The sequence below is a fragment of the Triturus cristatus genome, chromosome 2_2 (assembly GCF_964204655.1).
Source record: "Triturus cristatus chromosome 2_2, aTriCri1.1, whole genome shotgun sequence".
NCBI lineage: Eukaryota > Metazoa > Chordata > Amphibia > Caudata > Salamandridae > Triturus > Triturus cristatus.
Window position 1 is genome coordinate 339,542,239 of NC_140582.1, and position 22,409 is coordinate 339,564,647.

Below are 22,409 nucleotides of genomic sequence, written 5' to 3' on the forward strand. Positions count from 1 at the left end.
TGTGACTATTGGTGTATATATGTGAGTATATGCAAGGGTGAGAGATTGGAAGAGTTCCTGTATGAATAAGTATGTGTTTCTATAAGTGATTGTTTAAAAGACTAAGTATGTGTAAGTTTCCGTAGAAGTAAGTATGGTGGTGTGTGTATAACTGTATATGCAAGTAAATGTATGTTTGATTCTTTATTAGTACGAGTGACTATGTGTGTGAGTAACTCTATGGATGAGTGGCATTGTGTAACAGGATGTATAGGTGTATGAGTACATATGATGAGTGAGTACATGTATGAGTGACTGTATTGGACTGTTGGTGAATGAGTGGATGTGTTTGTGGATCTTAGAATTACTGAAGAGGTTGTTGTAACTGGTATTGGTATGTCCATTGTTTTGAAAATTTTAGTCTCTATTTTTGAATGTGTGTGTCAAAGGTTATATTAGGGTGAGAGGAGGTCTGCCACTCTATCACAAGGATGATGTCATCAGTGATGTCATTTGAGATGTCATCAGTGATGTCATGAGTGATGTCACTGACCATGTCATGAGTGATGTAATATGTGACGTCATCAGCAGTGCATTGCGGGCGCGCGAGTTATAGTTAGCTGAACTAACTATAACGGGGCAATTTCATTGGTTTTTTACGAGTAAAATGTCCAGCTAACTATAACGTGTGTGAAACCTATGGTTTTTTCACTGAATTTCTAAGGTTTTTTAAATGCTAATTCCTAACTATAACGTGTGTGAAACCCATGGTTTTTTCAGTGAATTTGCAAGGTTTTTTAAATGCTAATTTTTTTTTTTTTTTTTTTTTTTCTAACATATTTTTAATTTAATTATCTTACCTTTTATAAAGACTATGATTTAATTTTTAAAATTCTTTAATATGTTTTTTTAAATATATTTTTTAAAATAAACATGTAAAATTTATTTGCAGTACTTTTTTTTAAAAAAAAAATATTTTTTTAGTACGCGTACCGTAAGCTCACGGTAAGCGTACGGTTTACGCAACGTTCGTAATCTATCTACGCTGCTTGCGTATAGTTACGCACTTTGCGTAGCCGCGCGTACTGCGCGTGGGACGCGTGCGCGCTTACGCTACACGCGCACGTTACGCGGAAGTGTCGGGTAGTGACTGTTATGCGCATGCGCGCAAGGGCGTGTCTTTTTTACGCGCATGCGTACTTTTTGCCGTAAGCGTACCGTAAGCGTACCGTAAGCGTACGGTAGGTCATGTGATCATGAAACACAACTTTTGATTGGTTGAAACTACTTTCAGTTCTAGAACTCTCCTACACCACACCCATTCCCCTCATTTCTGCTTGTGATCCCTTGGGAGAAGGAGCTGGTTTGTCTTTGGGATACGATGGCAGAACAGCAGAGCTCTTCTGAGAGTGAGGCTAGCACTAGCAGCACTGTCTTGAGGCAGAGATCGAGGAAACAAAAGCCCTCTTATGTATGGGATTATTTTACTTTTCCTGAAGGCCAGCAAAAGGTAAATGCACCCTTAGTGACTTGTAAGCTGTGTAAGCGTGTACTTTCTAGAGGTAATCCTAACAGGAAGTATTCCTTTGGGAATCACACCATGAAGAGACACCTCCAGGATGTACACAGAAGGACACATGGTCATCTTTTTGGAGGTAACTCTTCAGAAAGACGAGCCAGTACATCCACAGTAGCTCAGCCTGGACCATCATCTGCAGGGCTGACTCCTTCTTCTGCAGGTCAGGTGAGCCCTTCATCTGTGGGGGGAGAATCTCCTTTTGCTGGCCCTCTGGAAATGAACCCTCGATTTCGGAAGGTTGATATTCATTGCACATTTTGTAAAGATCTAATTTGCCATAGGGAGACCAGTGTTTCCCTAGTGAACAACAAAATAGATCAGCACATTTGTCGCTTTGAATAATTTTCCCATGCTTCCTTTCCTCTGTCCCTGCATGAACACAACGGTTCTTTTAAGAGCCAACCTTATCTTTCATCTTTTTTTTACATATGTTTTTAAAAACTTTTTTTTATTTTTTTTTTACCGTACGCGTACGGTGCGCGTACTTTTTAAAAAAAAAAAAAAAAAAGAAAAATAATTTATCACATTACATTGTCCTTGAGAGACTACAATTATTATTATTGACTTACCATACTCACTGAAAAAATATTTATTCATTTGTTTTTTTTAAAAATAGTTTTAAAAATGTTTGTAGTTTTCGAAAATTTTCTATATCTATCTGGAAAAAAAGAAAAAAGTATTAATATTTTTAAAACATTTTATAATACAGTACACATATTTACATTTTTTTCCAAAAAATATTTTTGCCTTATTTTTGCTGTTTTCAGAATATATTGCATTTCACTATAAATTGTGAAAGCAATTGCATTCATCATTTTACAGCGGGCAAAAAAAAATACCAATCACAAAGATTGTATTAAAAATGCCCTGATTCTTTTTTTACTTAAACTTAACATTATAGAAATGCATAATATTGTAAAAAAATATCATCTAATACCAATAGTTATTTCTTTAAAATACCGTCTGATATGTTTGTTTCAGAAGTATAATCACAATATTATATCTCAAATAACTCCAAAACACATCTGATTTCATTTCCTTTAGACCAAATAGTAATTTTAAATTTTTTTTTGGAATAAATTTCCAACGGTAATCCAATAAAATTCTAAAGTTTAATTTGTCCAGATCTCACCGATTCTCTCTAACATTTTGGTTCACGAAAATTTTTTGAATAATTTATTAAGTCCACAATAGAATTGGTTACTACAGACTGACACATTATGAAACCACTTTTTTTGATTTATTTAAATGCACATGTCCAAACTGTTTTTTCAGACCACCACCATGTGTATTCTCGGTGACTGCCTACACTCCAGCAAGGGCAACCAGCCTTAGTGATGCTGAATGTATTTGCATTACAGACTGAAACCTGAAAACCCCACTCGCTTGTAAATACTGTGCATGACTATACATGGCAAGCACATGGGTGTGTGCTAAGACTCTGCTTCTTCCTCCGAAAATTCGCTCCCCCTTTCCATCTAATGCAACTGTGAAATCACCAGAGCAATACGCAATAAATCTCTGCCTATAATTCCTCTCTGCACACAGAGTCATGTTTTCACATTAGTCCCAAAACGAAATTTCTTTGCCAATTTGAAAGCACACTTACTGCTCTTTTTTTTTTCGGGGCAAGTGAAAATCACTTTTACAGACTGACACATTATGAAACCACCATGTGTAACTACAACAAAAACAATTTCCATTTCTATTATTCATTTCTTAAGTTACCACATACATCCCCTCTCAAACTGTAAACTCACCTTTAAAATTAGTTAGTTGTGAAAGAAATGTGACACTCAAACAGCAGATTATCAGAGCCAGGATCTCTGTTGTGTTCACCTCTCTCCTCTCAGCAGAACCAGATAATGGCAAACGTTCCCTCTATTTTTCCACACATATACTTGTAAGTTTCAAATCTCAGTGCTTCCCCCTTTTTTTCAAATGTAATCACACATTTCTATTGGTTGAAAACCAACCCTTTTCCAAAAGTACCCTTCCCCCAACTTGACTTCTGCCTAGTACCCTTCCCCCAACTTGACTTCTGCCTGCTACCATAGCAACAGCTCATGGAACACTGCTGTGTTGAGTTAGGTCAGAAGTTCGCCAAACAATGTTTCAATTCCACAGAGCAAGAGTGCTTGACTTTTCAAACCTAACAGCAAATCCATAGTACTGTTCTTTGGTTACACATTTTTTTTTACCAATACAAAACATGCTTCTATTAATTTACACATACAGCCTAGTTTTTATTCTAGAATGGTATGAAACAGCCAATCAGTTCTTTTTGTTTTGAAAAAAATATGTATGCCTCCATTTCCAAACTGTCTTTCTTTTCATATTGCCATTCTACTGAAAGACACCTCCTGAGTGCATCCAGTTCTCCTTTGAAGATGTTCACAGTGTGGATTGTAGGGCACAGCTATGTCTTCTGGAGTGAAAAGTTTGCAGAGAAAACAGGTATGGTGAGAGACCTTGCTTTGCCAAATGTAGACATTAAATGGATTGGTCAGAGAGGGTTAAAGTGGCACCAATTGATGCCATTGGTGAAATCCTTCATTCAAATCCAACACCCTGACCTCATAATAGTGCACTGTGGTGGCAATGACCTAGGCACTTTGACTGGGGTAGGTCTGGAAATGCTTATGAAGGACACCTTTGCACAACTGTTTTCACTTTTCCCTAAAACTGCCTTTGTGTTTTCCAACATATGCCAAAGGCAAAAATGGAACTGGTCCAATCATTTCTGTCCACAGATTGACAAAGCAAGAAAGCACGTCAACAAATCTGTTTCTGCTTTCCTCCGTGACTATGGTATGGGTGCCATTTACCACAACAACTTGCGTTATGACATGCAAGACATTTATAGAGGAGATGGTGTGCACTTCAATGATGAAGGGAACAGAGTCTTCCTCTTGAACCTTAGACTCTGCATCGGTACTTACTTGTAGGTACCACTAAAAAAATGACTTCATAAACACAACAGCTCTTTTTAGAGCTCCCTAATATCTAAACTCTTAAATCTGCTTTTCATTTATTTATTTTTATTTTTTTTACCGTAAGCTTACCGTACGCGTACCCCGTGATTTTTTTTAAAATCAATAAATGTTTTTTTTGTACTTTTCTGTCCTTCTTTGACCCCCTTACAAATGTTAGGGGGTCTGTAACTCTCCTCATTGCCCCCTTTCCTTGTTTTCACTCTTTTTTTTCAGAGTGAAATACACAAAATGGCGGCCGCCGCTTCCTGGTTTCGACCGATTCGAATGTTTACTAAGATCTAAGAGCCAATCAGAATCGCGCTCGCGCACGCCACCGTACGCTTACCGTAAGCGTACGGTAAGCGTACCGTAAGCGGGCTTAGATATATATATTGATTTAAAGGCTATTTTCTCAGAATCTACTGAACAGATTTACACCAAACCTACAAAAGGCACTTCCTTGACCTAGGGACTATCTCTCTGCCAAATTTTGAGTAATTCTGTTCAGCCGTTCGGGCTGTAGCTCGTTCTAAAGGTCCTATGGAAAAATGCATGGGAAAAACGCGTTTTGGGACCCCCCTTTTATCTCAGCCCCCGCTTGACGGATCCCCCCGAGACTTTCAGGGTAGGAGCGGAGCGTAGCGCCCCACCTATTTTGAGAAATTCACGAGGATTCGTCGACCGGCGCCAAAGTTATTCAAAATAGAATGTTGAGGTTTTCCTATGGAAACGTGGTCCTAACTATAACTACCTACTGGCGACCGCCAGTAGGTAATATATCAATTTGCATTGAAAAATGGGTGGATATATAAATATAAATATCTGGAAGGAGGATTTAGTAGCAGTGTGATTGACTGTTTACTTGACTAATTTATAGTGCCTCACTAAATATATTGGATAGTGACAAAACTGTGTGAATATCTGTAACACTTTGTCAGTTGTTGTGTAAACTGCTGCACCAGTTGGTTACTAGCTACGTGAAAGTCTATATTATTTATTGATTAGTTAACTGAGTATTTGTATGGGAGAGTGAATGTGTGTGTGGTTCGGTGGGGGGTATGTGACTGCCCAAAGATGTGTGAATAGTTGATTCAGTAGGTATCTGAAGTTAAACCTACATGTTATAACAGTTGTTTGGGTGAGTGAATATCTTTATGGGTGTGGCGATGAACCAATATATGTCTCAATGGTACATGTCCAACAAACTAGAAAAATAAAAGCCAGTGTATTTGTCAGTTGTTGTATATAAATAAGTATAGATAAGACTCAGTGTTTATATGAGTGACTGTATGGTTTACTGTATAGTTGTAATAGTGTTTTTATAACACACTAAGTATGAGTTATTATCTATATGAATAGATGAAGTGGTGTTTTACTTTTTATAAGTGTATAGCTAAGTAAAAGTAAGTATGATCCATTGTTTGCATAAGTGAGTAGGATGACTTCATAAGTGATTAGGATGTGTGCTGGTGTGCAATGTCGATATAGGTGTATAAGTATATTTGATAGTGTTCTATTGATCATTGACAGCATGTATGAGTGAATCTATAGGTAAGTGATTAGATGTGTGTATAGATCTAGGAATCACTGAGTGGGTGTTTAGAAACTTGATTGGTGTGTCAATGGTTTTAAATCTGGCACTCTCTATTTTACAGGGAGTGATGAAAGGGTATACTACTGTATGATGAGGTGTATCTGATTGTCACGTGGATTATGTCATCAGTGATGTCATTTGAGATGTCATCAGTGATGTCACTGACCATGTCATGAATGATGTAATATGTGACATCATCAGTAGTGGATTGCGGGCGTGCGAGATGTAGTTAGTACAACTAACTATATCGGAGGAATTTCAATGGTTTTGTTCGAGTGAAATGTCCACCCAACTATAACACCCCTAAAACCTATTGTTTTTTTAGTGAATTTCTAAGGTTTTTGAAATGCTAATTCCTAACTATATCAGGCCTGAAACCTATGGTTTTTCAGTGAATTTCAAAGGTTTTTTAAATGCTAATTCCTAACTATATCAGGCCTGAAACCTATGGTTTTTTCAGTGAATTTCAAAGGTTTTGTAAATGACAATTTTTAATGTATTAATTGTTATACTGATTTTTTTGATACTGATTTACTATATTGTTTAAACTGTTTATTTTTAGATATTTTATTTTTTTATTTACATTATACATTACAATACAAAATATACTTTCTCAGAATGAATTACTTTAGTTTAAATAATTTGCAAATAGGCAATAGACTTTTAAGTACAGTAGTTACAGTTGTTGCAATGGGCAACACAATTTCAAACACAAAGCAACATTGAGCTCAATGTAAATCTCTAGTCAAATGCAATTAGTTACTTTATGGATTACTTTTCTAACCACAGGACTGGATGCTAGATTCAGTCCTTGGACATCTCCTGTAAACAGTTGAGTAAAAGCATTTTGGTTACAGTAGTGATTTTTAAGGATTATTATTGTAGTTTAAAAGTTGACACTTAGTAACATTTTCACATAGAATCACCAATGTTATCCTATGGCAGAAAATTCACTTAGCAGATAAGTAGTGTTATCGTTACTTTTTCTTACTCAGTGGTGGATCCTGGATCCAGCACAGGTGAATCTCCTGTAAACAGTTGAAAGAATGTGTTTAAGTCATACAGACGATTTTTTAGGAATATTTTTAGTTTGTGAAAATAGACACTTAGAAACTTTTCTACTTAAAAGCACACAATGGATTCCTACAGAAGGAAATACAAGTTACTAGTAAGTACGCTTAGAATTACTTTTCAAGGTCACTGCTGGGCTAAAAGATGAAGCCCTGGGTTCTCTCCTGATAACAGGTGAGTAAATCGAAATTCGAAGTTCGGCTGATTTGAGAGGAATATTTGTACGTTTCAAAGATGGACACTTAGAAACTTTTCTGCTGAAAACCACTCAATGGATTCCTATGGTAGGAAATACAAGTTACTGGTAAGTGCGCTTAGAATTATTTTTCAGGGTCAGTGCTGGGCTAAAAGATGCAACCCTGGGTTCTCTCCTGATAACAGGTGAGTAAATCGTAATTCGTAGTTCGGTTGATTTTAGAGGAATATTTGTACGTTTCAAAAATGGATACTGAAACTTTTCTGCTGAAAACCACACAATGGATTCCTATGGAAAGAAATACAAGTTACTAGTAAGTACGCTTAGAATTACTTTTCAGGGTCAGTGCTGGGCTAAAAGATGCAGCCCTGGGTTCTCTCCTGATAACAGGTGAGTAAATTGGAATTCGTAGTTCGGCTGATTTTAGAGGAATATTTGTACAATGGTAAAGGAAGGGGGCGGGGCCTGAGGTGACGTGTGCAAACATGCCCTGTGTCGCGCTTTAAGTTGGGAAATTAATTCCTCTTCAATCCTGCGGTCCCCTGGGGGCCAACTATCCCACCAGGTACCTCCAGTATGCGTCTGGGAGCTGAGTTGCAGAGCGGTGTTCAGAGGCGACGCCCCTTTTTACAACACTCTGCAACGCAGCTCCGTGGCGCTTACTGGAGGTACCTGGTGGGCTAGTTGGCCCCTAGGGGACCTCTCGATTGAAGAGGAATGAATTCCCCAACTTAAAACGCGCCACAGGGGGTGTTTGCACACATATCACCTCAGGCCCCGCTCCCTACCTTCACTACTGTGAAAACACGCCCCGTGGCGTGTTTTAAGTTGGGGGATTAAGTCCCCTTGAATCCTGAGGTCCCCTGGCGGCCAACTTGCCCACCAGGTACCTCCAGTGTGCACCAGGGAGCTGCGTTGCAGAGAGGTGTTCAGAGGCCACGCCCCTTTTTACAACACTCTGCAACGCAGCTCCGTGGCGCTTACTGGAGGTACCTGGTGGGCTAGTTGGCCCCTAGGGGACCTCTCGATTGAAGAGGAATGAATTCCCCAACTTAAAACGGGCCACAGGGCGTGTTTGCACAGTATCACCTCAGGCCCCGCCCCCTACCTTCACCACTGTGCAAACGCGCCCCATGGCGCGTTTTAAGTTGGGGGATTAAGTCCCCTTGAATCCTGAGGTCCCCTAGCGGCCAACTAGGCCACCAGGTACCTCCAGTAAGCACCACGGAGCTGCGTTGCAGAGAGGTGTAAAAAGGGGTGTGGCCTCATTACACCTCTCTGCAATGCAGCCCCCTGGCGCATACTGGAGGTTCCTGGTGGGCTAGTTGGCCCCCAGGGACCCCCAGTATTCAAGGGGAATTAGTTCCCCCTCTGCAAACGCACCAGGGGGCGCGTTTGCAGAGTGGTGTAAGGAGGGGGCGTGGCCTACGGCTCGATCCCGGTCTTTTTTTTTCTCTTCTTTTTTTTAGAAGGGGGGCTGTGTAGCCCCCTTCTTTTTCCATTTTTTTGGACCTGGGGACCCCATCCCCCGGGGCCGGCCATTATTTTTTAAATTTATTTATTTTTTAATTGGGGAGGGTGGCCGCGTGGCCCCCATCCCATGCCACTTATGGCCCGAGGACCCCACCCCCCGGGGCCTGGCCTCTGTTGAGGGCTGTAGGGGGTTTCCTAATCCCCCACGCTCCCCGTGTCCTGCGGGTGCCGGCATTGCTTTTCCATATGGGGAGGAGCTAACATGCTGCTCCCCATGTCGAAAAGCAATCAGCTTTGCTTCATTGATGCGAGAGCAGGTTTCCCTGCTCTCGCTTCAATGAAGCAAAGCAGTTTGCAATGACAGGGTGGGAGCCGCGAGGCTCCCGCCCTGTCATTGCAAACTACAGTGTCCCTGGGGTGGACACCCTGGGACACTGAAGGAGCTGGCCCTAGGGGGTGGCGGTCCCCAGGGCCTTTTCAAGGCTCCAAGAGGGGGGCCCGCACTGACAAGTTGCCCCTGGGAGTGGAAATACTCTGACCCTCTAGAGGTGCTTAGGGGGTTCTAGAAGGACCTCCTAGTGCCCCCCTTTTTTTTTTTTTTAAAACGGCGAAATGCGCACATGGTGCGCGCATCCTATCGCGTTGGGTGCACGGATTCTCTCGCGTTGGGTGAGCGGTTCCTAAAGCGTTGGGTGCGCAGATCCAAAAAACATGGAAAAAAACATAAAATAAAGTTCTGAACATATAGTTAAAAAAATATTTTGAAAAATATAAAAAAAATGTTTGAAAAACCCATTAAATTCAAATAATATTTTTTAATTTTTAAAAGAATTAATTGAAAAAATAAGTTTAAAAAATGGTGATAAAGTATTTAAAAAAATGTAATTAATGAAATTGACACACTGAATTTGAAAAATATAGAAATCCAATCAAAATCATTAAACAGATATCTTCAGAGATAAGTTATAGATAGGAATTAGCATTTAAAAAACCTTTGAAATTCACTGAAAAAAACATAGGTTTCATGCACGTTATAGTTAAGAATTGGCATTTAAAAAACCTTTGAAATTCACTGAAAAAACCATAGGTGTCAGGGGCGTTATAGTTAGCTGGACATTTCCCTCGTACAAAACCCTAGAAATTCCCCTGTTATAGTTAGTTCAGCTAACTCGAGCCCCCGCAATGCACTGCTGATGACGTCACATATTACATCACTCATGACATGGTCAGTGACATCACTGATGACATCACTGATGACGTCAACCATGTGATAAATTAGTGCATCTTCTCACACCCTAATATAACCTTTGATACACCGACTCAAAATTTCAAATGGCCATTTTGACAACCATAGATACTCCAATACCAATAACTACACACCCACTCATTGACTTTTAGGTCTACATACATGTCCACTCACTCACTCACCTGTACAGTCACTCATACTTACAGTCACTTTGTGCATTTATACACCTATATAGACACTCACACACCGCCAATCATCCATTGAGGTACTGACACATCTAGTCAGTTATGCAAATAATTAATCACAGTCCAATTTACTCACCTCTACAGTTAAACACACTCAAGTTCACTTACTCATAAAAATACTAACACATTCTGTGTCTTCCTGCAGAAAAACAAACAGCACATGACACAGATATCCTTGCACTATGGCGCATACAGCCACTCCCAAATCACACACTCTCACATATAGATAGTTATATACTCTTACACACATATACACTGCGTTTCACATATGTAGTTACTGACACATGTACAACTGAGATATACATTCAATCACTAACACACCCATACATACACTCACCCAACCATACAGTCCATCACAGATGCACTCTTAAAACCATGCACCCACTGAATCACCCACTCACACATCTAGTCACAGAGTCACACACACCCTACCCACACAAACACTCAGGCACCCATACAGATACTCAGACAACCAATCAATAACCCACATAGACACTCATATAGCTATTCACAAAACCATGCAGCCACTTATACACCAACACACAGACACATACAGACATTCACACAGTTTAGTCACTAGTCTGCAGTAAGATACATTTAATGACTCACTTAAAGAGTCAGTTACACACCTAGAAAATCATCCATTCACACACTTGTACACCCACTTATTTTTCAACAGGCCTTTCCCTATATATTTTAAACATATTAAAACTGTTCAGAAACACATGCTCAATGGATGATGTCATCAGTGATGTCATCAGTGATGTCATTTGAGATGTCATCAGTGATGTCATCTGTGATGTCACTGACCATGTCATGAGTGATGTAATATGTGACGTCATCAGCAGTGCATTGCGGGGCTCGAGTTATAGTTAGCTGAACTAACTATAACAGGGGAATATCTAGGGTTTTGTACAAGGGAAATGTCCAGCTAACTATAACGCCCCTGAAACCTATGGTTTTTTCAGTGAATATATACATATATATATATATATATATATACACTGAAAAAAACATAGGTTTCAGGGATGTTATAGTTACAAATTAGCATTTAAAAAACCTTTGAAATTCACTGAAAAAAACATAGGTTTCAGGGACGTTATAGTTAGTTGCACATTTCACTCGTACAAAACCATAGAAATTCGGCCATTATAGTTAGTAGAGCTAGCTATAACTCGCGCCCCCGCAATACACTGCTGATGATGTCACATATTACATAACTCATGATATGGCCAGTGACATCACTGATGACATCACTGATGACATCTAAAATGACATCACTGATGACATCACTGATGACATCATCCAGTGAATGTGTTTTTTTAAACTTTAAATATATTTTATATATGTTAATGCCAAGGTGTATGGAAGAATGAGTTGGTGTATAAGTGTCTGAGTGGAGGATTTAACAGGTGTATGACTGACTGTATAGGTAAGTGGTTAAATGTCTCTTACTGAATGCATGGGTTAGTGACTAAACTGTGTGAATGTCTGTATCAGTCTCTCAGTTGTTGTATAAGCTGCTGCATGGGTTGAAGATTAAGTACATGACTGTCTATATGGCTTACTTATTGGTAGCATAAGTATTAGTTAGGGGTGGGCGGAATTTGCGGAATTAACCTTCGCAAATTATCGCGAGAATGTTTAAAATTATCGCAAACAAGCAGAAATATCGCGAAGATGCGGAAGTTTTTTTCCGGCATGTTCGCGAGATTTTCTGCATGGTTGCGGGTCGCCAACTTACCCATGTGGTTGCTTGCGGGCGCGGCCATCTTGTTTTGAGTTGTTCTCGCGGTGCATGATCGCGAGAAGAAAGACGTGATCGCGCGACGCATGACGTCACTGCGGGCGCGAACTGTCGCGAGACAGCGCAAATGGCTAAAAACAATACAACATCTCATGGAGAACGCGACCGGATCAAGAAAACTTGTCGGCGAACGCAGGGATTCAGGTAAGGCGATCGCGCGCGCGCGAGAATGTATCATTTTACAGCGCGAGCAAGAAACAAATTATCGCCAAGCTGCGGAAACCGGAATTTTTGACATTTTCGCGCTCTCCGCGGAACGCAAAAATGTCAAATTATCGCAATTTCCGCGAACGGAACGAAATTTTTGCCCAGGCCTAGTATTAGTGGCTCAGTGTTTGTGTGTGTAGGTGGGTGGGCGGTATGTAACTTTCTGACAACATGTGTGAGTGGCTAATTTACTAGGCGTATGGGTTCAATAGTGCATGTGGAAATAGCTGTTTCAGTGAGTGTGTGTGTGTATCACTGTGTTGGAGAGTGAATGTATATCTCACTGGTATATGTGTGAGTAACAATATATGTGAAAGGCAGTATATGTGAGTTTTGGAGTATATAAATGACTGTGATAGTGAGTAATTGTGAGAGTTGCTGTATAAATGAGTGTGTGCTTGTGTCAGTGATTGTATAAGAGAGTCAGTATATATTACTATTTGTATGAATAGGTTAGATACTGAATGTATTACTGTATAGGTGCGTAAACGGCAGTGTTATAGATTCTTTACATGACTAGCTACGTGCGTCAATAACTCTATGGATGAGTGACAGTGTATGAGTGTTTGTATAGATGTATGAGTAAATATATTAGTGCTATATTGATTGACTGTATGTATGAGTTACTGTATGGGTGAATGAATGAATGTGTGTGTGTAACTAGGAAGTAGTCAGTGGGCATATAGTAACTGCTATTGATTTGTCTATGGTTTAGAAAATGGTAGCCAGTATTTTAGAGTGAGTGTATCAAAGGTTATATTAGGGTGTGAAGAGGTGCATCAAATTATCACGTGGATGATGCCATCAGTGACGTCATCAGTGATGTCATTTGAGATGACATCAGTGATGTCATCAGTGATGTCACTGACCGTGTCATGAGTGATGTCATCAGCAGTGTATTGCTGGGGCGCGAGTTATAGTTAGCTCTACTAAGTATAACGGCCAAATTTCTATGGTTTTGTACGAGTGAAATGCGCAACTAACTATAACATCCCTGAAAACTATGTTTTTTTTCATTGAATTTCGAAGGTTTTTAAAATGATAATTTGTAACTATAACGTCCCTGAAACCAATGTTTTTTGAGTGAATTTCAAAGGTTTTTTAAATGCTAATTTCTAATTATAATGTTCATTAAATCTATGGTTTTCTCAGTAATTTTAAATTATCATTCCATTTTCAACCTGGTGAAAACATGCGATATGGCCAGTTTTCCAATAATAGCTTCCGCAAACAAAATTGCCACAAATGAGAGCAAAAACTAATGCAAATAATATGCAGAGTAGGCGTTCCTGTACAAAAATAACACGAAAACACCACTTCCCAATATTTTCAACGAGCAGCCAAATCTGCGGTGCGATCCAAAAACAGGCGATAAGCTGCGTTAGCAGTAGGAGTGTACCATCTGCCTTTTACTGGTGTAAAGTAGGAAGACTACCTACAGTGTGTAAGGGAGCCCAGCCCAGAATCACATCTGAAGACCAACACATGTCATAGACCTACTGATCATTCACCTCCGACACCCAAGAAGGCCACAAAACCCACTGCCACCACCCTTAGGACCTCACCTCCGGACCCCCCCTACTACCACCGAGCAAGCGCACAACAGGACAGTGGACCTTTCAAAAATGGCATGGCCCCTCAGCGACACAATAGCTGAATGTTGCGTGATGTGGCAACCAAACATGTGTGAAGGACGCAAGTCACCCATCAATAATAATCAATAATAATGCCCAAAATACCAAGTGTAGCGGTGATGTGCTGGACATACCTCACTATGCAGAGCACAAACCTCTCCATGTGTACATATACTGCTGAGACTTGTAGTGTTGCGGACAGTGGACGCAACCATGTTACCTCAGGCAGTCGGGAAGATCTCGTTCATGTACCTGTATCATCGTTCCCTGTAAGCGGAAGCGCAGTGTGCTGGTCCAACATATGCCACTTCAGCCTAGAAGTGTGAATAAATAGGCCGGGACTCTGGGCGTGGTTCAGTTGTGTGAAAGCCAATGCATCTGCCAGAACAGCGGCCCTCACCCTGTCACATAGCTGCCGCGATATCCGCCAGCCTCCTCAACACACGCCCCCTGCGAACATAGCAGCACAGCACCGCAGACTTATGTCTGTACAGACTCTGCCTTCAAACTACACTGCGGACAGCAGGGCTCACAATTCAGATGGAGTGGCGATTGCAGATGATGCAGTCCAGTAGGCAAGACACATTCCTCCCAGTGCGGCCTGCTCGGACCACGCATCATCGCAGGGTGCACACACGCTGAGTACTTCAGGTGCCACTAACTCAGTGCACCACAAGTCACCGCAACATGGCCTTACTGAGGCAGAATTAATTAGACAAAAGACATTGCTACCAGTGCGGCCCGCCCGGACCACGCATCATCGCAGAGTGAGCACACGCTGCGTGCTTCAGGTGCCACTAATTCAGTGCACCACAAGTCACTGCCACGTGGCCTTACTGAGGCAGAATTCATTAGACAAAAGACATTGCTACCAGTGCGGCCCACCCGGACCACACATCATCGCAGGGTGCGCACAGGCTGAGTGCTTCAGGTGCCACTAACTCACTGCACCACAAGTCATCGCCAGGTGGCCATATAAAGGCAGAATTCAGTAGGCAAAGGACATTGCTGCCAGGGCGGCCCGCCCGGACCACGCATCACTGCAGGGTATGCTCACGCTGAATGCTTCTGATGCCACTAACTCAGTGCACCACAAGTCACCGCCATGTGGCCTTACTGAGGCAGAATTCATTAGACAAAAGACATTCCTACCAGTGTGGCCCACCCGGACCATGCATCATTGCAGGGTGCGCACACGCTGAGTGCTTCAGGTGCCACTAACTCACTGCACCACAAGTCATCACCACATGGCCGTATTAAGGCAGAATTCAGTAGGCAAAAGACATTTCTCCCAGTGCAGCCCACTCGGACGACGCATCATCGCAGGGTGCGCACACGCTGGTTGCTTCAGGTGCCACTAACTCAGTGCACCACTTATCATCGCTGGCTGCACACACGCTGAATTGCCAATAACTGTGCAGCTCTACTGAACGCCATGTGGCTGTGGGCCCTTGCTGACCGCTGCCTCTGGCCTACACTGCGGTCAGCACGGCTCACAATTACAATTGAGTGTTTATTCATTAATTACAGAGTCCAGTAGGCAACTAACTACAACGTCTTCGAAACCTAAATAATACCCTTTTAGTATCCTTGCTTCAAGAACTTTTTTGATATCAATTATAGCTTTAGTACAATCACGAAATTCATCTTGCAAGTCCAAAGGAACACTGAATGGCAGTCTATAATGCGACCAGCAGAGCTCACAGTTTGAATTCAGTCTTGATTCATGAATTTCAGAGTCCAGTAGGCAACTAACTATAACGTTCCCGAAACCTACACATTTCGACAATGTATTCCATACATATTTCATCTTTTGTTACCTACACTGCAGTCAGCAGAGCTCACAATTTACATTGAGACATGATTTATTAATTGCAGACAGAATTGTACTCTATGTCCTCAGATTTTCTTAAGAGGAAGTGAAAAAAGCATTCCTCGATGTCTGTGCTGACTACTGCCTTCCATCTACATTGCGGATAGCAGAGCTTACAATTCACATCGAGTCGCAATTGCAGATGACGCAGTCCAGTAGGCAAGAGACATCGCTCCCAGTGCAGCCCGCCCGGACCACGCATCATCGCTGGCTGGGCACACGCTGAATGCTTCTAATGCCCCTATCTCAGTGCAGCACAACTCATTGACCTTTTACAATAGAATCTTTTGCGAATTATTTCACATCTGGTGCCCCTAACTTAGTGCAGCACAAATCATTGACCCTTTATGATTGAATCGCTTTGTCTGATCCAATGATTACTGTTCTACTTCTTGCCAGCACCAACCAATTCCGGAGGGCTGGCTTACACTCACCCCACACACATCCAGCACAGACATCACTGGACATGTGACCCTGGTAATAAAAAGGAGTCGAGCGCACGTGCCCGTACTCAGTTCCACTATCTATCTGTGTCCGTGTGTTCATTATGTATGCAACATGCTGCCCCTGGGCCCTACCACATTACATTGTGCTCTGGACAGTGTATGCAACCAACTTACCTTTGACAGTGGGAGAAAACTTTGGTTATGTAACTTTGTCTCGGTCATTGTACAAGTACGTACGTAGAGTACTGCAAGGAGAGTGTATAGTGAATTTATAAGTGCGTGGGGATTGGCGGAGTGATTTTATAAGTACATATGTTGGCGCAGCCTAACTCCGACAACGAGCTGGTCTCTAATTGGCTGCCCTCCATGTCCCAAAAACTGAATTTTGGACTTTGCATGGCCCAGTATTGCTACAGCTGCAATACTCCACTGAATGTGCAATAAAAATTCACATCCACACAGGTGTGTCATGTCCACCATCTTTCTTGTGTGGAACTATGGATGAATGTAGGGTCAGTGATTCCCCGCACCTTCCATGTTGGCCATGTTGTGAGACTTGGCTCACAGAGTGACACATTGACGCTTGCAAAACAGGCGACGGCAGCACTACAACAAGAACACCGGGGCCAGTGTTGCCAGATTTTTAAGCATTCTCTAGCCCAAAGACAACCCAAAAGTAGTCTGAGGTAGCCCAATATTGCTACTTTAAGGAAGGAGGGGCAGGGACATCGTCAAGCAGGCGGTGATTGCATTGGAATTGATGTTGCAGCAGGCTGCTAAGTAAATATTTGTCTAATAAAGCACTTTAACATACTAGTTTGCTGGAGCGCTGTGTATATATTTATAATCTGGCAACTAGCACAAACAAAAGTTTTACCGCACAACCGGGAAAAATATAGCCCAATTGTGCGTGATCTAGCCCAATCTGGCAACAGTGCCGCATCAGTTGATTCCTCATACAGCTCACGATGGAGCCACGCCCATAGCTCCGGAGTCATTCTTCACAGCCTCACGCAGGACTGGCATACGTCCGGCCAGCCCACTCTGCTTACGCTTACAGGGAAGGACAACAACGCTACATGGCCCAGATTTTCATTGTAGTGATCTGCTGGCCACAGGTCTAGTTGTCAGTATGCCACAGCCACTCCTTCGCGGCTGGCATACACCCACACCACACCCATCCAGCAAAGGCATCTCAGGACTCATTACCCTACCAATAAAAAAGACCAGGCACACGTGCTCTACGCCATTTTAGAGTTGCTCCCACCACATGCACTGTGATGGCCCATCCCAGTGGTCCGTACACCTCATGTAGTCCTGAGCCACCGAACAGGGAGGCCTACTGCCACATGCATGGCCTCACTGGTCACTGAGTTAATGGCACTGCAAAGACTGAGCAGGTGTGCAAACTGCGATGATGATAGTTGCACTAGTATGTCCTCTACCATGGCAAAATAAAGATGCAGTACCAAATGAGAGACCTGCTGGCCTGCTGAGCGGGACTGCATGATGTGGAGGGTGCCCTGTCTGCGAAAAGGTGAGCAGTGAGACCTGGGTGCGCAGTGGTGGGCAAATACGTCTGGGAGTTGGGAGTGGATACACAAAGGCGGCACAGCGATTTAGGCGTACAGAGTCGTATATACTCTCTCATTACTAATTCTGTACTTTGTTTCAGATGTGGGAGCTTGAGGGCTCCACTAGGTCCCAGCACGTGCTTGGAGGCACAGCGGGGTAGTAAAGGTGAGCTGTGAGGGTTTTGTCAACAGTATGGACACTCACTGTCCCTCTTCATCTCTTCCTTTCTCTCCTTCACACTCTTTCTCTCTCTCTCTTCTTCTCACACTGTTTCTCTCTTTCTCTCTCTCTTCCTGTTTCTCACACTCTTTCTCTCTCTCTCTTCCTCTCTCTCACTGTTTCTCTCTCTCTTAGTCTCTCTCACTCTTTCTCTCTTTCTCTTCCTCTCACTCTTTCTTTCTCTCTCACTCTTTCTGTCTCCTTTGATGGACGCATGACGCACAATCTTATTTTGCTTTTTGTCTTGCAGGCCTGCGATGATGCGTGGCCATCCTGTAATCAACACTCAACCTAAATTGTGAGCTCTGCTTCGCCGCATGTACACAACGGGTGAGGAGGTTTCTTCGGCATGTGGTGGACACACGCCGGTGATGTAAGGTGAGCAGAGAGGCTTGTTTGCGCAGCGGCGGGCAGTCACCTCTGGGCAGTGGGAGTGGATGGGGTGCAGCAGCCTGGGTGCACAGCGGCACGCAGTCACCTCTGGGCAGTGGGAGTGCATGGGATGCAGCAGCCTGGGTGTGCAGCGGCTGTCATACACCTCTGGGCAGTGGAAGTGGATGGGGTGCAGCAGCCTGGGTGAACAGCAGCGAGTAGACACCTCTGGGCAGTGGAAGTGGATGAGGTACACTAGCCTGGATACACAAAGGCGGGACAGCGATTTAGGCATGCGCAGTTGTATGTACTCATCCATTACTAATTCCATACTCTCTCACTCTTTCTCTCTCTCTCTGTTTCTCTCTCTCTCTCTTCCTCTCTCTCACACTGTTTCTCTCTTCCTTGTATCTCACTCTTTCTCTCTTTCTCTCTCTCACTCTTTTTCTCTGTCTTCCTCTCTCTCTCTCTCTCACTCAGTCTTTCTTTCTTTCTTTCTTTCTTTCTCTCTCTCTCTCTCTCTCTCTCTCTCTCTCTCTCTCTCACTCTTTCTCTCTTTCTCTCTCTCTCTCTCTCTCCTTTGCTGGACACATGACGCACCATCTTATCTTTCTTTTTGTCCTGCAGGCTGTGATTCACAAATTGTGCACTTGTATGTACTCATCCATTACTGATTCCATGTTTCAGATGACTAAGCTTGAGGGTTGCCCTATATCCCGGCACATGGTTGGAGACACACCGGTCTCAGAAAGGTGAGCTGTGAGGATTTTCTCCACAGTGTCAACACTCACACTCCATATCTTCCTTTCTGTCACTCACACTCTTTCTCTCTCTCACTCTCTATCTCTTCCTTCTCTCCCTCACACTATTTCTCTCTTTCTCTGTCTCTTCTTCTCTCTCTCATTCTTTCTTCCTTTCTCTCACTCTTTCTCTCTTCCTCCATCTCACACTGTTTCTCTCTCTCTTTCTTCCTCTCTCACACTGTTTTTCTCTTCCTAGTATCTCACTCTTTCTCTCTTTCTCTGTCTTCCTCTCTCTCACTCTTTCTCTCTCACTCCCTTCCTCACTCTCACTCTTTCTCTCTCTCTTCCTTTCTCTCACTCTCTCTCTCTCTCTTACTCTCTCTCACTCTCTCTCTCTCTTCCTCTCTCTCACTCTTTCTCTCTCTCTCTCACTATTTCTCTCTCTCTTCGTCTCTCTTACTCTTTCTCTCTGATTTCCTCTCACTCTTTCTTTCTTTTTCTCTCTCTCTTCCACTCACTACCACTGTTTCTCTCTTTCTCTCTGTCTTCCTCTCACTATTTCTTTCTCTCTCTCTCTTTCTCTCTCCTTCGATGGACGCATGACGCACAATAATAGCTTGCTTTTTATCTAACAGGCTGTGATTCACGAATCGATGTCCCCCCCAACACCACCACAGCTGAACGCGTGTAGACCCTGCGATGATGCGTGGCCATCCTGACAATGCCTGAGAAAGATGCTTTGACACGTGGTGCTCCCTCTTACACACACGCTTGTGGCGGAAGGTGAGCAGAGAGACTTCTTTCCACACCAGCTGGCAGTCACCTCTGGGGGGTCGCAGTGGATAGTGTGCAGCAGCCTGGGCGCACAAGAGCGCACAGACACCTCAGAGCAGTGGGAGTGGAAGAGCTGCAGCAGCCTGAGTGCGCATTGCCGAAACAGAGAATTAGTTGTGTGCAGTTGTATGTACTCTGCAATTACTAATTCTATACTATCTTTCAGATTACTAAATTTAAGGGCACATGGTTGGAGACACACCGGAGGCACAAAGGTGAGCTGCGAAGATTTTCTCCAGTGTCAACACTCCCTCTCCATCTCTTCCATTCTCTCTCTCACACTTTCTATTTCTCTGTCTCTTCCTCTCTCTCATTCTTTCTTTCTCTCTCTTCCTCTCTCTCTCTTTCTCTCTCTCTCTTCCTCTCTCTCACACTGTATCTCTCTCTCTCTTTTCCTTGTATCTTACTCTTTCTCTCTTTCTATCTCTCTCTCACCCTTTCTCTGTCTTCCTCTCTCTCTCTCTCACTCTCTCTCTCTTCCTCTCTCTCACACTGTTTCTTTCTCTCTTTCTATCTCTCTCTCACTCTTTCTCTGTCTTCCTCTCTCTCTCACTCTTTCTGTCTCTCTTCCTCTCTCTCACTCTTTCTCTCTCTTCCTCTCTCTCACAATGTTTCTCTTTTTCTCTCTTCTTTGTGTCTCACTCTTTCTGTCTCTCACTCTCTCTCATTCTCTCTTTCTTTGTCTTCCTCTCTCTCTCACTCTTTATTTGTTTCTCTCTTTCTCCCTCACTCTTTCTCTCTTTGTCTTTCTCCTTTGCTGGGTGCATGACGCACCATCTTATCTTTCTTTTTATCTTGCAGGCTGTGATTCACAAATGGTCCAGCGATGACACGACATGGCTGTACATAGTTTTATTTGTTGTTGTTTTGTTTTAATAATTTGTTTTATATGTAAATCCATACATGACTAAGATTCTTATTTGTCCAACCTCACAAGCATCTTCATATTAAAGTTTTTAGAACATTAACCAGTTTGTGGGGGTGGGGGGTGAGGGAGGATGGCGGACAAGGGGCAGCTGGCGGGGGGTGTCGGAGCAGTGTTGGGTGTCCGACCTGCATGATCGTTGGCTCCATTACATCTGTTGTCAGAGACTTGCTAGCCAGCGGGCTGGCTCGTAGATGAAGAGCTGCGAGCCGACTGGCTGGCTCGTAGAGGGAGAGCTGCGGCCCGTCGGTTCGCAGAGGGATAGCTGCGGGCCGGCTCACAGAGGAACAGCTGCGGGCGGACTGGTATAGGGAAAGGTGCGGGCCGTCGGCTTGCAAAGGGATAGCTGCGGAACAGTGATGTGGGGAGAGGGAGTGTGAAGAGCGCATCCCGCAGAGAGAGACCTGCGGTATATTTCCAGTCTTTGCTTCACAGATACAACTGCGGGCCCCGAGAACTCACACCCGGAGAGCTGTGAGCCAACAAGTGGTTCCCAGAATGTTGTTGGTGGTATGCTGTTGATGGTGGAAAAGGGTGCGTTTCCTGCTGATGTAGGGAGACGCAGCGTGAAAGCGGTATCTCACACAGACAGAACTCCAGTATATTAAATTGCCTCCGGAATCTTTCTTTTATATTTTCACTCAATGCGAGGCACAAGATGACTGCTAACACTTCCTGGTTTGAAGTGTTAGCAGCCAATCAGAGGCAAGCTCGTGCTCGGGAGTTAGGCACCGCCCAGATATATATATCTTTTTTTCCTTTAATATCTCAAAAACTACTGAACGCATTTACACCATTTCAACAAAAGCACGCTTTCTGGACCAAGACCTTTCTCTCTGCCAAATTTGGCGTAATTCTGTTCAGCAGTTTGACCTGTAGCCTTGTCTAAAGTTTCCAATAGAACATGAACTGCGGAAACACTTTTTTGGACCCCTAAACTTTCAAGATACGAGCTGATCAAAAAAGAGAAACTTTCTAGAAAATTTAGTAAAGATTTGTCAAACGACGCCAAAGTTATAAGCACATGGAATGCTCCAGGAGGGGGCCGCGCAAGCCCCCTCCCAACATGAGTGAAGCTCCGGGTCTGCGGGGACCCCAGTGGGCCCCTGCAGCCCCACCGAGCTCCAGCTATTATCTTTTAAGAAATGCCCCTGGGACCTAGCCCACCGCGGGGTCTCATTAAAAAAAACACGGGAACCCGCGACCCCAGCGTGAATTGCACCGGTGTATATATATATATATATATTTTTTAAATGCTTTCTTTGGCCCTGAGGGTCCTTCTGGGACCACCTGAGCAGGCCTAGGGGGTCAGGGTGTTTCTACCCTGCCCCTTCTCTTGTTTTATACCTTTGCTTCTCTGTTTTCTGGTGACTCACTTCTACCAAGTCACAAGATGGCTGCCAACACTTCCTGGTT

General features: G+C 43.1%; 1 long non-coding RNA gene across 3 annotated transcripts in view; it reads left to right on the top strand.

Annotated features, from left to right (window-relative positions):
- LOC146862256 (uncharacterized) overlaps window positions 1-20,999 on the top strand; it is a 90,395-nt gene extending 69,396 nt beyond the window's left edge. For all 3 annotated transcript variants that reach the window (XR_014978401.1, XR_014978400.1, XR_014978402.1), the window contains 6 exons: window positions 18,001-18,065; window positions 18,370-18,497; window positions 19,179-19,243; window positions 19,870-20,017; window positions 20,235-20,283; window positions 20,870-20,999. This is a non-coding gene — a long non-coding RNA (uncharacterized LOC146862256). The remainder of the gene's footprint in view (window positions 1-18,000; window positions 18,066-18,369; window positions 18,498-19,178; window positions 19,244-19,869; window positions 20,018-20,234; window positions 20,284-20,869) is intronic.
- The last annotated feature ends 1,410 nt before the right edge of the window (window positions 21,000-22,409 follow it).